Raw genomic sequence first — 16,552 nt, forward strand, 5'->3', positions numbered from 1 at the left:
GAGATGGATGATGGATGGTCGCACAGTGTGAATGCACTTAATGCCACTTAACTGCACACTTAAAAATGGTGAGATGGCAACGTTTGTTTGCATTTTGCCACAATTTTTAAAGAAAGGTTATAGATTGTGTATGTATTATACCCCAAATTAGGTGTTTTTGTTTTCTCGACTTTGCATTTGAGGAAACTAAGGCTGAGAGAAGTAGCTTGTCCAAGCCACACAGTCAATGGTGGAGCTGAAATTCAAACTCAAGCACTTTTTTTTCCAGAATCTGCTGAACTGCCTCTTCTTCTGAAAACTCTGGGCCCCTTAAGGTGATTTCATTTTATCAGCTTCCTTTCCTAATGGAGCTCAGCAGCTGGTGATGAGGCCCTGCAGCCTCTGCCTCCCTGCAGTGTCGGGTTATTATCCCAAATGGCTCATTAGGGGGATTCCTGGCAGTAGGTGGGGGGCATATGTAGTTTAGGCTGGCTATCTTTCTATCTAGCCATTTAACTTTCCCTCGTTTGGATGGAGCCAGACCTGGAAAGGAGAGGATAGGAGCAAGGTGGGCCTTCTGCCTGTACTCCGCTGGATGGGAGTGATGGTGGTGGTGGTGGTGGTGGTGGTGGTGATCTTTCCCACGTGCCTGAACTGTCTTTGAAGGGACAGCAGTTCTGATTGGCAGGGAAACACGGATGTGGATTAAGCTCTGCAGCAGAGGGTGGCGCTGAAATGGGGAGGTCAGAGGTCGGGGAGAAATGAGAGGGCTTGGGAATCACCCCTGGATTAGTTTAGAGAGCATTCCCTGGAGGTAACAGAAACTCAGAGAAATCAGTGGCAGGGTAAGTAAGGGATTTATTTTTCTCACGTGTCAAGAAGTCTGGAGACAGGAGGTCCCGGGCTAGTGCTGCTCTTCAGAGATGTAACTGAGGAGCCAGGCTGCTCTCTTTCTGCTTTACTAACTCTAAAGCATTGGCTTTCATTTTGTTGGTCATAAGACGGTTTCTGTTCCTACTGGCATTGTGTCCATGTTCCGGCAAGAAGAGGGGGAAGGGCAAAAGACAGATGCCGGCTCAATCTGTCCCCCTTTCAAAAACACTTTCTTGGAAGCCTAGCAGTTCTAACTACCATATCATTGGCCAACAGCTCCCTTGCCTACTTCTCCTTGGCGACAGAGGTGTCTAGAGAGATGGTCTTTTAGCTGGGCACATCGTCTTCCAGTCAGATCTGGGCTGTCTTATTGAGGAAGAAGGGGGTCTGGCTGTTGATGTACATCTACTGGTTTCAATCACAGTACATTTTCCTTCCAGAGACTCCACCCCTTCTGGAGGGAGTTCATCACACTTCTGCAGCCCCTCTATCACCAGCTTCTTGACTGCTGTAAATAAATGTTGCTCCTTTACCCAAAGTTGCCCCAGTTCTGGCTACTAGTACATGGGGTTGGGGGTCCCTATTACCTGGTGGTTACAGTAACACATGAGAGCCCTCATCTTTCTGGAAGTATTTAAAGGTCACCATAAGTAAGGAAGATGGAAAAAACGAGTCATAGAGAAAAAAAAGAACCCTATAAATATGCTTATTAAAATTATAAATTTGCTCTAAGTACAATATGAAATTATGATATGCCACATCCATTCACATAAATTACTACTTGATTATCCTTTAGCAGAATAATGACTATGTATACTCTTAAATTATGGGGATTAATATTGTTATAACTTTATTATGATACTGAATTCTGTTCATGAATGTTGTCTTCCTAAGATTTGCTCACAATACAGCTACTTAAAACACTGAGACAGGTTATTAATGATTCCCGTTTTGTTTAAAAAAAAAAAAGCTTCCTTGGACTCAGGTCTTTGCTGAGATTCTCCAAAAAGCATAGGACAGGGTCCTGGCAGCTTGCGATAATCCAAAATCCAGAACAGAAGTTCACTCAGTAGTATTGAGTCAGAGAATTTTAAAAAGGATTTAAATCTAATAGTGAATATAAAACTACAGTAACCAAAACAGTGTGGCATGGGCTAGATGGATGGAATAGAATTAAATGTCCAGAAATAAACTCATATATCAAATGGCCAATTGATTATTCAGTGGACTAGTCTTTTCAACAACTGGCACTTGAACAGTTGGTTATCCACATGCAAAATAGTGAAGTTGGACCTCTATCTCGAATCTACACAAATATTAACCAAAAACTGATAAAATACCTTCATGAAAGGCCTAAAACTATAAAATTCCTAAAAGAGTACATAGGAATAAATATTCATGTCCTTGGATTAGGCCACACTCTCTTAGACATGATACCAAAAATCATAAGCAGCAACAAAATGAGACAGGTTGGACTTTATCAAAATTTTAAAATTGTGTGCTTCAACGGATACCATCATGAAATGTAAAGGACAAGCCGGGTGCATTGGCTCACGCCTGTAATCCCAGCACTTTGGGAGGTCGAGGCAGGTGGATCACCTGAGCTCAGGAGTTTGAGATCAGTCTGGGCAACATATCAAAATCCCATCTCTACTAAAATATAAAAGTTAGCCAGGCATGTAAGTCCCATGCTATTGGGGAGGCTGAGGTGGGAGGAGTGCTTGAGCCTGGGAAGCGGAGATTGCAGTGAGCTGAGATCGCGCCACTGCACTCCAGCCTGCGTGAGAGTGAGATCCTGTCTTAAAAAAAAAAGAAATGTGAAAGACAGCCCACAGAGAGGCAGAAAATATTTGTGAATCATATGTATAGCAGGGGACTTGTATCCAGAATATATGCAGAACTCTTACAGCCCAACAATAAAAAGCCCAATTTTTTTTAATGGGCAAAGGATTTGAATAGACATTTCTCCAAAAAAGATATACAAATGGCCAATGAAAATACGCATCATTAATCATTAGAGAAATACAAATCAAAACCACAGTGAGATGCCACATCACACCCACTAGGATGGCTGTAATCAAAAGACAGGTAATAACAAGTGTTGGTGAGGATGTGGAGAAATTGGAATCCTGGTACACTGCTGGTGGAAATGTAGAATGTACAGCTGGTTTAGAAAACAGATTGGCAGTTCCTCAAATAATCAAACATAGAGTTACCATATGACCTAACAATTCCACTCCTAAATATATATTCAGGAGAAATGAAAACATATGTCCACATAAATGTTTGTATATGAGTGTTCATAGCAGCATTATTCATAATAGCCAAAATGTGAAAACAGCCTAAATGTTAGCCAGAAAATGGAGTGATAAAGAAAATGCAGTGTATATATACAGATTGTCCAGGGCTATGGGGCAGCAGGGAAACAGAGAGTGACTGCTAAAGGGCATTGGGTTTCTTTCTGGAGTAATGAAAATGTTCTAAAATGAGATTGTGGGAATGCTTACCCCATTTTGTTTTTGTTTTTAATTTTTGTGGGTACATAGTAGGTGTGTATATTTATAGGGTACATGAGATGTTTTGATACAGGCATGCAGTATGAAATACATCATGGAGAATGGGGTATCCATCTTCTCAAGCATTTATTGTTTGAGTTGCAAACAATCCAATTACACTATTTTAAAACAATTAAGTTACTAACTGTAACCACCCTATTGTGCTATCAAATAGTATGTCTTATTCATTCTATTTATTTTGTACCAATTAACCATCTCCCCATTTTGTGTATGCAGTAAAAACCACTGAACTATATACTTTAAATGAGTGAATTTTATTAGTATGTGAAATATCTCAATCAATCTGAAAGAATTAATAGTTAATATTTAGAAGGTAAAAAAAAAAAAAAAAGCCCTTCAATGTAAGCAAATTGTATTCACATCTTAGATGGCCAAATTGTTCATCAATACTTGTTTAGTGTGTCCTGTTCATTCGTCCAACAAATAATTTGACTGCCTCCTGTGTGTGAAGTGTGCTCTAAGATCTTAGGCGGAAAGATGTCAGGGCCCTGCTTTGCCCCTAGTGTTTTACCCTCCCAGGGAAGATGGTGTGCTAGGGGACAGCAGCTGTCCCTGGGCCTGGCTCACTCTCTTTTTCCCTGTTTGGAAAGGTGTCAGGCTCCCGGGTATTTCTGTTGCTTTCATCAGCACAGAGCAAGGAGGACCTTGACTATAGTTTCACAGCCTTAAGCTTCACCTCATGCTTCAAATCCACGAACGAGCAGCTGAGAATGGGGCTAGCTGTGCCACCAATTGCTTCTCTCCCATTGTTAATCCTTTTAATTCTGCTGTTCCTAGGCACCCCTCCCTGACACCATTCTGCTGCCTACTTGTGATGTGATTGAACAAGTGGTTTAGACTTTGAAAGGTGATTCTTAGAGATACCTCAAGTGACCCAGCCCCTGGCTTGCTGGGATGCTCTTGGTATTCATTTCCATGGAGCACCAGAGATTGTCTGTAGGCGAACCCTTTCCAGCCAAGCCCAACTTACAAAGGAGGTAACTGCTACTGACCCCCTCTGAGATCCAGGCCTAGCTGCCAAGGTCATTAGGGAAAGCAGCTTTTCATTGCTTAGAAAAGATAATGAGAAAGCTCCAGTCCTTTTTGACTTGTACAGAAGTTTATGTCCTGATACCTGAGTTATTAAATTACAGCACAGCTAGCTCTGTGATGAATGAATGACAAAAACATACATATATACAGATATATCACTATATTTCTTCTTTGCTCTGTCATTTCCTTGTCAAAATATTATTTAATTTAAAATTCATCCATCTCTTTAACAAACCTCAGCTTTTATGGCAAAACAGACATGCACTGAGCCACTTTTCAGCTTATGTGTACTCTTTTCAGAGAGCATTAGAATTAAACTAATTAGAATTCCTCCCTCCCTCCTCCAAGATTGATGTATTTCTCAGTATTCTATGATGCTCATTACACTAAAGAATGACTGCTTCCTAATGGCATGTGGACAGAGAAAGCCAGATGTGTGTTGGGGGTAAAAGGGAGTGTTAGAGCATTAACCTGCCAGTATTGTCATGCCAGCCTGGTGATCGCAGGGCCCAAGGAAAGCCTCTTCTGTCCTGAGCTCTCCCCTTAGTTGCTGTAGGAAGGGGAGTAGCAGGAAATGGAATCTGCCCTGGTCATGGGATTTTTTGAAAGAAACAAAGCATGATCTGATGGAGAGCAGGTTAATCCTGCTATTTCATTTCCCCTTCAGAAAGGGCAGGGGCAGGATTGTGATATGAAGTATTTAGTTTCACATCTGTTCCAGGAATTATCCTCGGCATAAATCCATTTTTCTTTTAAGCACAGTAAAGCATCCCGGGGAGCTCCTCCTCCTGCCCACCCTCCCCACCCTCACAGTTTATTTCGTGGCCACGAAGCAGCTGACAGACTCCCAGAGAGATCATCTTTTGTCATTGCTACACAAGGAGGGAATCTCTGAGTCTTAGAAGTCAGAATATCTGTGGATCAGTGGTATCAATTTTGTGTACTGCTTTCCACTAAGTGTTTAGAATAAAAATAATTAGCATAGGAGCAGTGTAGTATAATGAAAAGTGCTCTCAATTTAAAATCAGAACTGCTTCTCATCTCAGCTTTGTTACCATTTGTGTTAATTTGGGCAAGTCACCAAACCTGTTTCCCAAAATGTGGGAAAGAGGTGCTCATCGTTTCCCAGAATGTGTCCACAAAATACAGGTCTTCACAGTCAAGTAAGTTTGACTCTGCCACTTCTTAGAGGTGTAATATATTTGCATATTAAAGACTCTGAAGAGCCTTACAATAAAGATATCTATTTTTAATTCAGCATTTCTTAAGTTTATCTGACCTGGAACCATTTTTCCTATAATCCTGATTAGTATCTTGACGTTTTGAGAAAGAATGTTCAAGTCCAAAGTGCTGGTAATCTATATAATCTGTCACATGTCATGGTTACCAAACTCAATTTAAAGTAACTTTTCAACTTTCAAATCTCATTATTGGAAAAAAGAAAAATAATTTTATATATGACAAGGGGACTTCGAATTTAAAAAACTAAACTTAAGCACCAAAGCAATTATGCAGACCAACACAGACTTGTAACTAGAGTTGCAACAAAGTTTCCTTAGACTTCTGTTTTCTGTTCCCACCTTTCAGATGTTTGGTGTTCTACTGTGGCCTTGCTTGTATGGTCTATTAATTATTCTATGAATAACTAATTATGCTCAGCACAATACTAGGTGCATGTAAAGAATAACAAATCCAAAGGTCCTAACCTATAAATCAGAGAATGAACACATACAAGGAAAAACAGTATGTCAAATTTTACAGTAAGGCAAAAGAATGATTACAAATTCATATGTTGACAAATATTAGCACAGGTTGAGTATACCTAATCTAAAAATGCAAAATCTGAAATGCTCCAAAATCCAAAACTTCTTGAGTGCCACCAATGTGACACTCATAGGAAATGCCCATTGGAGCATTTTGGATTTTGGATTTTCAGATTAGAGATGTTCAACTGTTAAGTATAATGCAAATATTCTAAAATCTGAAAAAATTCAAAATCCAAAACACTTCTAGTCACAAGCATTTTGAATAAAGGATACTCAGCCTGTATATATTATTAATTAAATATCTACTGAGGTTTCTTGCAGAAAACAAGAAATTCAAGGAACAAGTGGATCAGGGGTCAAATGGGAGATAAGTGAGGGGGAAAAATGCCAAAATAGAATGAGGCAAAGAAAGTACTTTAATGGTTCTGAGAGAAAGAAGCGATTTCACCTCGTATACATATTGAGGTGAAGATTAAGTTCTAAGATTAACCTTAGCCAGAACCTAACATCATTTGAAAGTATGGCTAATGATAAATCTTTTGAGAAATCAGTAAGGGCAGTTTACTTAGTCACTCAGCTTTTAAAATATCATCCATATATTTAGAGTGTTGGTCTTTAACAACACTGAGTTTGGGGAATGTTGGCTTTCCCTCTCTACCTCTCTAGCTGTTCCTTCTTCTTTCTGATAAAGCCCCGCATCCTTGCTTACTTGTTAAGTTTCATATTATTTTCTAGGATCCTGTCCTTGGTCTGTTCCCATAGTTTCAGCTGACCTCCTTCTAGGACAATTCCAAACCTGTTCCTCCAGCCAGGACTTTCACAAATGGCTTCAAGGTTGGTTGCGCCCAGCACAATTCTGGGGCACCATATACACCAAACATGGACACAAGTAGCACTTCCCCAGCCCACACTCTTTGGATCCATGTTCCCCAGCCACCTCTAGACATGTGTCTGGAGGGGCTCATGGACATCTCAGGTGTAACACATCTGGAACTGACCTCATCATCCTCTCAGACACACTCCTTCTCTGTTCCCTCCCGTTCACCTTCATCAGAGGTGTAGCCAGAAACTGAGAGGCATATGAGCTCCTCCCCTCAGTCCACATATTCGATTATTATTATTGCACTTTCCCTTTAAATATTTCTCAGTTAACAACTTAAGTCCAATCTCATTCATATCCACTGCCTTGATTCAGACACATAACACTTTTTGTTTGAATTACTGCAGTGTTATCTAGACTGATATCTTCATCCTAAGTTGTACCCTGCCTTTATCCTACTGCTTTTGAAGTGATCTTTTAGAAACAATTATGACTATGATGCTTCCCCACTAAAAAGTCTTCAAAAGCTCCTTTTAAAGTGCAAACTCCTTAAGTGGATTGCCAAAGCATCATGGTTTGCTCTTTAAAGACCACTCCCCAACCACTCCCTCAACACATAGGTTTAAATTCCAGTCATTCTAAACTACTTGCCAGGCTATCCCGAACTTCTATACCATTGCACAAGATGCTTTCACTTCCTAGAAATCCCATCCCTTACTATCAACTCCTATAGGACCCTTTACCTTCCATTGTAATAGAATTTGCTAAAATATTTTATTTTACTTATTGGCCTCTACCACTAGATTATTAACTCCCAAAAGGATTGGGAATTACGTCATTTACCTCTGTATCACCAGTGCTTTTCATAGTACTGGGCAAACAGTAGGTATTCAATACATAAATGTGGGATAAAAGATAAATTTCTATTGCTATTATAAGTTTCAGCATTCACTGAATAAGTCGCTGTACAGTGGTAAGATCAGCTATGCAATATTCATACCTGTCAATTATGGATATTTTAATAACAACTTCTTTCTGTCCATTGGACTTCTGAGAGGAAACAGAAACTCCATGTATCTTTGTAATCAACTTTTTTTGGGGTTTTTTTTTTTGGTTGTTTGATTTTTTGTGTGTGGGTTTTTTTGTTTTTTTGTTTTGTTTTGTTTTGTTTTTTGGTTTTTATGAGATGGAGTCTAGCTCTGTAGCCCAGGCTGGAGTGCAGTGGCGCGATCTCAGCTTACTGCAGCCTCTGCCTCCTGGGTCCCAGTTCAAGCAGTTCTACCTCAGCCTACCAAGTAGCTAGGATTACAGGCATAAGCCACCATGCCCAGCTAATTTTTGTATTTTTTAGTAGAGACGGGGTTTCACCATGCTGGCCAGTCTGGTTTTGAACTCCTGACCTTGTTATCTGCCTGCCTCAGCCTCCCAAAGTGCTGGGATTACAGGCGTGAGCCACTGCGCCTGGCCTATAATCAACTTTTTTTCTGATATTCAGAAACTATTCTACTTCATTCATCCAGAACTTTGGGGTTGGGGGGAACCAAAAATGGGCCTAGAATGGAGTACCTATCTTTAATAAGCTAAAGGTATTAACTTCACTATGCACTGATACAAATCTGTTAGAATTGACTCAGTAGCAAACTAGGGTGTTTATGTCCATACTTATGAATTCACCATTTTCAGAATGGAGTTGTTTGCTGTTTGCCTCTACTTCTCATTCATCCCAGCAGAGCCCCTATGGGGGGAAAAAAAGATAAAATAGAATGTTAACAGACCATTTTTTTTTAAATTTTTTAACCCATGACTTCAAGGAAGAAAGATGCGAACAACAAATACATAAGGTGAACTGCTATGGTAGGAAAACCCCGACTTAGCTTCTGTTCCCATTCCTGTCGCTTAGTAGCTGTGCACTCTTAAGCAAGTTAGTTAACCTCTCTAGACTCAGTCTTGTCACTGTAAAATGGAAATATGTTCATCTAGAAATATTTTTAATGCCTGCTATGTGTCAGCTGCTTTACTATGCACTCAAGATAGTTGCCATGTCTTCTTCATGAGGTTGCTGTGAAAGCTAGATGAGACACTGCCTGTGGGAGTGTTTTGAGGTTGTTTTTGTTTACTACTATCAAGTGACACCTAGAACAGTCTCAACCTTCAGTCAGCAAAGACTCGGTTACTTTGACAGAAAAGTACACTGATTCCTCTGTAGCAAAGTTTGAAACCAAGAAATATTTGACTTTAACCCCAATTCACAGAAAAGTTCAAGTAGCCCCAATCTTCTTTGCCCAAGCATTCTAGTTAATGCAGTTTTTTGTTGATGAGGTGAGGTTGTTATTGTATTATTGTCTACTGCTGCATAACAAATTTTACCTGAAAACTTAGGCTTAAAACAATAACTGTTTGGCTGGACACAGTGGCTCATGCTAAGACGGGATTGTTTGAGCCTAGGAGTTCCAGACCAGCCTGGACAGCAGAGTGAGACCTCATCTCTACAAAAAAATTTTTTTTAATTAGTCGGGCATGGTAGCGTGTGCCCGTAGTCCCAGGTACTGGAGTGGGTGAGGCAGGAAGATGGCTTGAGCCATGGAGGTCAAGGCTGCAATGAGCCACCCTGGCCGACAGAGTGAGACCCTATCTCAAAAAATAAACAAACAGTTATTATCTCACAGTTCCCATGGATTACACTTCCTAGGTTAACTGGGTGTCTCATGAAGTTACAGTCAGGCTGTCAGCTGGGAACAGTGGTCTCCCTGGAAGAATAAACTGGTGGAATCTGCTTCCAACTTGTGGTTGTTGGCAAGCTTCTTTCCACTTGGGCTTCTCTAAAGGCTACTGTTATAGACTGAATTGTGTCCCACTCAAAATTCATATGTTGAAGCCCTAACCCCCAATACCTCAGAATGTGACTGTATTTAAAGATAGCTCCTTTAAAGAGGTGATTAAGTTAAAATGAGGCCATTAGGCAGGGCCCTGCTCCAGTCTTGACTTTTTACAAGAGGAAATATGGACACACAAGGAGACACCAGGTATTTGCACACATAGAGAAAAGACCATGCAAGGACACAGCAAGAAGGCAGCCATCTGCAAGCCAAAGAAGAAACCAAACCAGCCAGCACATCCATCCTGGGTTTCGAGCCTCTGGAACTGTGAGAAAATGAGTTCCTGTTATTTAAGCCACTTAGTATGTGGCATTTTGTTATGGCAGCCCTAGCAAGCAAATCCAGCTGCTTATCCCTTGGTGGCTGGCCTCCCCTGAGCAAGAAAGCCATGAGAGAGTGAGAAAGCCCCATGGCAGGAGCCACAATTTTTTTATAACTGAACCTTGAAAGTGACATCTCATACTTTCTGCAGTATTCTCTTTGTTAGAAGTGATTCCAGTGTACACCCAAGGGGAGGCGATTACATAAGGGTATGCCTTCCAGGAGGAGGAGTCACAGAGGTCATTAGAAGGCTGCCTGCCATGCTAGTTTAGGATTGCTTTTAAATAAGTTAAAACATTAAGAGATGGACAGATTGGCAACTTTTACATGATACAGTAGATTCAACCTCACCAAATACACGAGCACTCCAACTGTATCTTTAGGTTGGGGTGAGCCTCAGATTGTTATGATCTGTAAGATAAAAACTTTTGACATTTAAGACAAGGTTTTCTAGGGGGTGAAGAAGAACATTTTAATGGACTAGATTGAAGATAAATGGTATTATCAATAAATGCTTAAGTCTAAGTTGAATACGGTGCTTCTCATCCAGGGTTGCATTACCAAGAGGAGGTGAGGGGAAGGAAAGAGGGATAAAGTTTATCATTAGTTAGAAAGCACAGTCAAACTATAATGTAATCTTATGAGTGGAAAGTGAAAAGAAATTTATAGCATTCATAAACTGCAGAAGATAAAACTGAAGATAATCTTGGCTGATGGAGCGTAGGTCATAAAAGGCTGAGAAACTGCTCTAATCATTCTCTCATAGCTAATGGACAAAAATGAGACTGGGTTCAGGGTGGGTATGCAGTGCACCATAATTCCCAGAGAGATTTTACAGCTTAGAACATCCCGTGAAGAGTAAGAAAACGGGTAAAGGGCTGCATGGATTAGTTTGAAAGATAAATATAAAGTAGCACTCATATTCTGGATCCTTTAAGAACTAATAGGAAGAAATTCACAAGAGAAGGATTGGGGATTGTTGAACCCAAGCTTTAGTTCAAAGGATCCAGAAGATATCTGCTTTGTGGTGATAGTGAGCTGACATCTGATTCCTCAGTAAGTACACTGAGTTCACAGTAGCTTTAGCCTCTAAAATTAGTAGCATTGTCAGCTTGATTGTCTTATGTTTGTCTAATAATCAGAGTCTATGTGGCAAGGCTGTCATTATTCCCAACCAAGGTCAAACTTCTTTTCACCAACAGGCCTCGTTGGTTTCTTGAATGATGCCAATATGAAGGGAAACCCTCCCTTTGCCTTCCCGAGAGCTCTAAGGAGCTGTCACTAGTAACAACATCTCCACATATTCAGCTCCAATTTAGCTCCTGCTTCATTGGAACTCTCTCTTGGGTGAGCCTTTAAGAGAGGAAGAAGCTGTTTCCTGTTATCTCCAGGTTGCCCCATAACAACATGACAGGCTGATTGTAGGATCCATTTCAGTTTCCCGTACAACAAGCTGTGAAACTAGAGTCAGACGGATGGTGAGAGGATCCCACAAGACCCACACTAAAAAGATGTTTTGGGATTTGGATATTTCTATGGATTATCTAAAGAGTTCTCTTGAAAGTAGATGTTTATGTTGATATGGAACAATTTTTGAGAGATATTGTTAAGTAAAAGATGCAAAATAACCCCAACCCACTGTAGATTATGCAGATTATGCTTATCTTCGTATAAAAAGAGGAGGAGGAATATAGATTTGTATTTGCATAGACAGTCCTAAGAAGGGTGAGCCACACACCTATGCAAACCAGTAACAGGCAGCTGCCTGCCTCTGAGATGGAGATCCAAGAGTCTGGGGTAGAAGAGATACTTTAACTCTATAATCTTTTGTATTGTTTAAAAAAAAATTCATGCATAGATGACTTTTAAACCACACAAATAGGAAATTTTTAAAAGAGAAAATCCTTGAAGAAATGATACATAAGTTACTGCATATAGCCTTTAAATTCGTGCTCTATTCTCCTAAATAGTAATTTGAGTTTTCTGGTTCTCGATCCTTTTTGTCATCATAGTTTGGAAAATTGTGGTAGGAATAGCAGTTATTTATTGAGCACCTGCTATATCCCAGGTGCTGTAGTTTTTACATAGATTTTTTTTCACTTAATCATCACAACAGTCATATGAGAAATACTTCTTACTGCCTCGTTTTTACAGTGGAGACACATATTCCATCTTTGGGTTTTCTTTAGAAAATAGAGAGTTCCAAGATTGATTTTCTACCAAATGTCTATTACTTTGCTCCAGCAAAAATTAGAATGGCCTTTCTGAGGGGTGCATTGGGTCACTTCTACCTTTGAGTTTTTCTCCTCTTTCTCTGGCTTGTCTTAAAGTGTAGTCAGATCTTTCTTGCTCTCTGTCCCTCTCTGCTTCATGGTCTTTCCATCCAGCTCTCTTCCTCACTTTGTATTTCTCATCGCAGCCTCATTGACTTCCCTGTTTCTTGGGTTATATGGCTTCTTTGATGTGGCAAGATCAGATGGAGGGGTGTGATTTGATCATCTTCGGTCTTAATCTGCCCAGCTTAGTGACTACAGAGTGAGGGAAGCTTCTCTCTTCTACCTTAGTGTGTGTGTGTGTGTGTGTGTGTGTGTGTGTGTGTGTATCTCCCAAAGAAGTTCTGGGATTGGCTTGGCCTGAAAAATAAGACCACCTCTTGAAGTAATTGCTGTGGCCAAGGGGATTCAGGCTTTGGCCAGGCCTGGGATCACTTTTGCATCAACTTTTGTGATCAAGGGGGTATGGAATTAACATTTGTAGCCTGACAGTAAAATAGCTTGGTTGGAATAGAAGTGGGTCACAATTTCCCAAAGGAAGGAAAAGGGGCTGAAACCATAAGCAAATGGACAGTGTCACTAGGCAGACAAAAATAGTAAATTTTCTCACTTTCCAACTTTAGCTTCTTAGCATCTATACAAATGCAGAGTTAAATAAGACAATGCATGCAGTAAGCACTTCATATAACACTGGAGCAGAATAAGTGATAGATCAATATCTATAATTATTGAACATGTTTAAAATTGTGGTGAACTATACATAAAATATGCTGTTTTAACCATTTTTAAGTGTATGGCATTAAGTACATCCACATTCTTACGATTGTAATCTTTGCCACCGTTCACCTCCAGAGTTTTTTTCTTCTTGCAGAACTGTAGCTCTCTACCCATTAAACAATAACTCCTCATTCCCTTTTGCCCCCAGCCCCTGGCAACCACCATTCTACTTTCTGTCTCTATGAATTTGACTACTCTAGGTACCTCATATAAGTGGAATCATACAGTATTTGTCCTTTTGTGACTGGCTTATTTCCCTCAGCAGTGTTCTCCAGGTTCATCTGTGTTGTAACATGCATCAGAACTTCCTTTTTTAAGGTTGAGTCATAATCCAGTGTATGTATACACCACATTATCCATTAATCCATTAATGGACACATGGGTCTGTAAATATCTGTTTGTGTCCCTACTTTCATTTCTTTTGGGTATACACACAGAAGTGGAATTGCTGGGTTGTATGGTGATTCTATTTTTAATTTTTTGAGGAACCACTGTCCTGCTTTCCATAGTGTCTGTACCATTTTACACTCCCACCACCTGGGCACAAGGGTTTTTATTTCTCCACATTCTCACTAACACTTGTTATTTTATGTTTTTTTAAATGTTTATTTTGTGTTTTTATAGTAGCCATCTTAATGGATATGATGTGGTCTTAAATTAAACCTTGGTAACTGAGATAATACTAGTGCCACTGATAAAATTAGCATCTGGATGAGTGGGACAGATAGTACTGTTAGAATTTTCAAAGTTTCGATGATAGCTGAGTGTTAAATTCAGCTAGGTTTTCTCAAAAGAGAGGGAGAAGTCGGAGCCAGAGGTAGAGTTGAGCAATCATCCTTATAGAGATACTTGTTAAAGCTGTGAGTGGGTACATTCTCCAAAGAAAAGAGTTTAAGGATGAGCAGCAAGGTTCAAAGGATTGAGGAAAAGGAGCCAGTGGGGGAGCCCATGGAGACAGCCTTGAGAGACACCTAGATATTTCAGAAACTCAGAGACCCAGGATGGAAATGATCAGTGAGCTCAGATGCCAAGACAAATGACTTTATTTAAATTGCCTGTGAATAAAATTTTGTTAAATTAAATCCGTTTGTATGAATAATACCCTGTAGTGCCCTTTATAATTTTCAGAATGCTTTCATGTAGATTGCCTTATTTGGCCCTTACAGCAATCCAGTGAAGTACATACATTTTTGTTCTCATATTACAGAGGAAGAAACTGAAGCACAGAGAGATTACAGTTTTCCTAAGGTTACTGCTGGTACATCTCGGTTTCCCAGGATGATCGGTTTTGGGGATGCTGAAGGCACAGTAGTTCAGAGAAGCTGACAGTAGAGTAGGCATGAGTTGTTTTCCCGTAATGCCCCAGAGGCTTGTCACCCCTAGCACATGAGATCTCATTCAGTACCTCCTGGAAACAGTATATACTGGCCACTCTCAGTTTAACTAGTCAAGAGCTTGATTGCCCATACTCTAGAGCAGCAACTGTTAAATTGTGGCACATGCCTGTAACCCCAGCACTTTGGGAGGCGGAAATGGACAGATCACAAGGTCAGGAGTTCGAGACCAGCCTGGCCAACATGGTGAAAGCCTGTCTCTACTAAAAATACAAAAATTAACTGGGCATGGTGGTGGGTACCTGTAATCCTAGCTACTCGGGAGACTTGAATTGTTTGAACCCAGGAAGTGGAAGTTGCAGTGACCTGAGATCACGCCATTGCACTCCAACCTGGGTGACAGGCCAAGGCTCTGTCTCAGAAAAGAAAAAACAAAACAAAACTGTGAGTCATGACCTAGCGGTGGGTCATCCAGTCATTTTAGTGGGTCACAGTCAGGCTCACAAGAGCTAGTGGAATGTGCCCCTTCCCAACTCTGCCTTCAGTAACTTCGTGTTGGTTATCTGAAGTCAATAGTCGTGGAAATCAGCACACAACACAAAGTTGGGGCTTTCATTTGTTTTACTATAGAGAGCTAGTGAAATGTTTTCTAGCACACCACCAGTCACAGTCATCATTCCCTCCATCTCTTCCCCAGTGCAGCAGAATGAAATAGAAAAATGCTAGGGTCTATCTATAGTAAAAGTAAGTGTAAGTATTATGGGAATTTTATTTAAGTCATAAAGATGGTTATGTATTCAGTGACAATGTAAGACACATTTTTTACTATGCACTGCAATCAGAATAAAAGTTTGAAAGTGACTGGTGGTCACTGGTTTAGAGTCCCTTCATTTACTTCCTTTTTTTGTTTGTTTATTTGTTTTTTGAGACACAGCCTCACCCTGTCACCCAGGCTAGAGTGCAGTGGCATGATCACAGCTCACTGTAGCCTCATACTCCTGGGCTCAAGCAATCCTCCTACCTCAGCCTCCTGAGTAGCTGAAACCACAGGTATACACCACCACGTCCAGCTAATTATGTTATTTTATTTTTAGTAGAGATGAGGTCTCTATGTTGCCCAGGCTGGTCTCAAACTCCTGGGCTCAAATCCTCCTGCCTCAGGTTCCCCAGGTGCTGGGATTATAGGCATGAGTCACCATGCCCGGCTGCATAATTTACTTCTTACCTTCCTTAGGTAACTGAAAGTGCTTTTCTCCCGATCTTCAGGCAGAGAACTGGTATCCAGCATCCTCTTTGACTCATTAATAATGCTGCACCTACCAGAGGAGGAATGAAGCTGAATTGTTATCTGACTAGAAGCTATTCTAGAAGAGACGAAACCCCACTTACATCAATCTTTTGACTCAAAACTGTATAAAAATCCATTCTAATGCCCTACCAAAGATTTTCTCCAGTGAGCAGAAAACAAAAATTATTATCCTTAAATCCCAAAGGTTTAAGGCTTGTGAATAGCATAAATCAGTTTATAGCTGGTAGCATTGTTTTACTCTACCACTCTTCATTGCTAGAGCTTCCTGTAAAGAAATTAAATCTTTTTAAGAAAGTAAAGAAACTCTTAATAGAATAAGTCACTCTCCTTTTAATAATTCAGTCACTTATTTTCTAAATGTAGGTTTTATATGCTTATATAAAAATACATCAGATATACTCAAGTAGGTTATGCTTCGAAACTAGCATGGTAGATAGATCATAGAATTAGATCTCAAGAGCTCTAATTTTAATCAGCCTTAAACATTTTAAATTTTCATAAAAGTTGGTTATTAAGTATTCTTATGCCAAAAACCTCTGTCAAACATGTTAATCAGTCTTCCCTTAGGATGCTTACTGTCTAAATGTAGTTGCAAAAAGAAACACTTTTCACTAAA

At 40.1% G+C, this 16,552-nt stretch overlaps 1 protein-coding gene across 11 annotated transcripts in view; it reads left to right on the forward strand.

The window, feature by feature from the left end:
* Positions 1 to 16,552, forward strand: part of TTLL5 (tubulin tyrosine ligase like 5) — a 285,182-nt gene that overhangs the window by 253,731 nt on the left and 14,899 nt on the right. The gene's annotated exons all lie outside the window — the stretch shown is intronic.

This window comes from Aotus nancymaae, unplaced genomic scaffold (assembly GCF_030222135.1).
Source record: "Aotus nancymaae isolate 86718 unplaced genomic scaffold, 86718_ANA_hifiasm-v0.15.2.pri h1tg000011l, whole genome shotgun sequence".
In the NCBI taxonomy this organism is placed as follows: Eukaryota; Metazoa; Chordata; class Mammalia; order Primates; family Aotidae; genus Aotus; species Aotus nancymaae.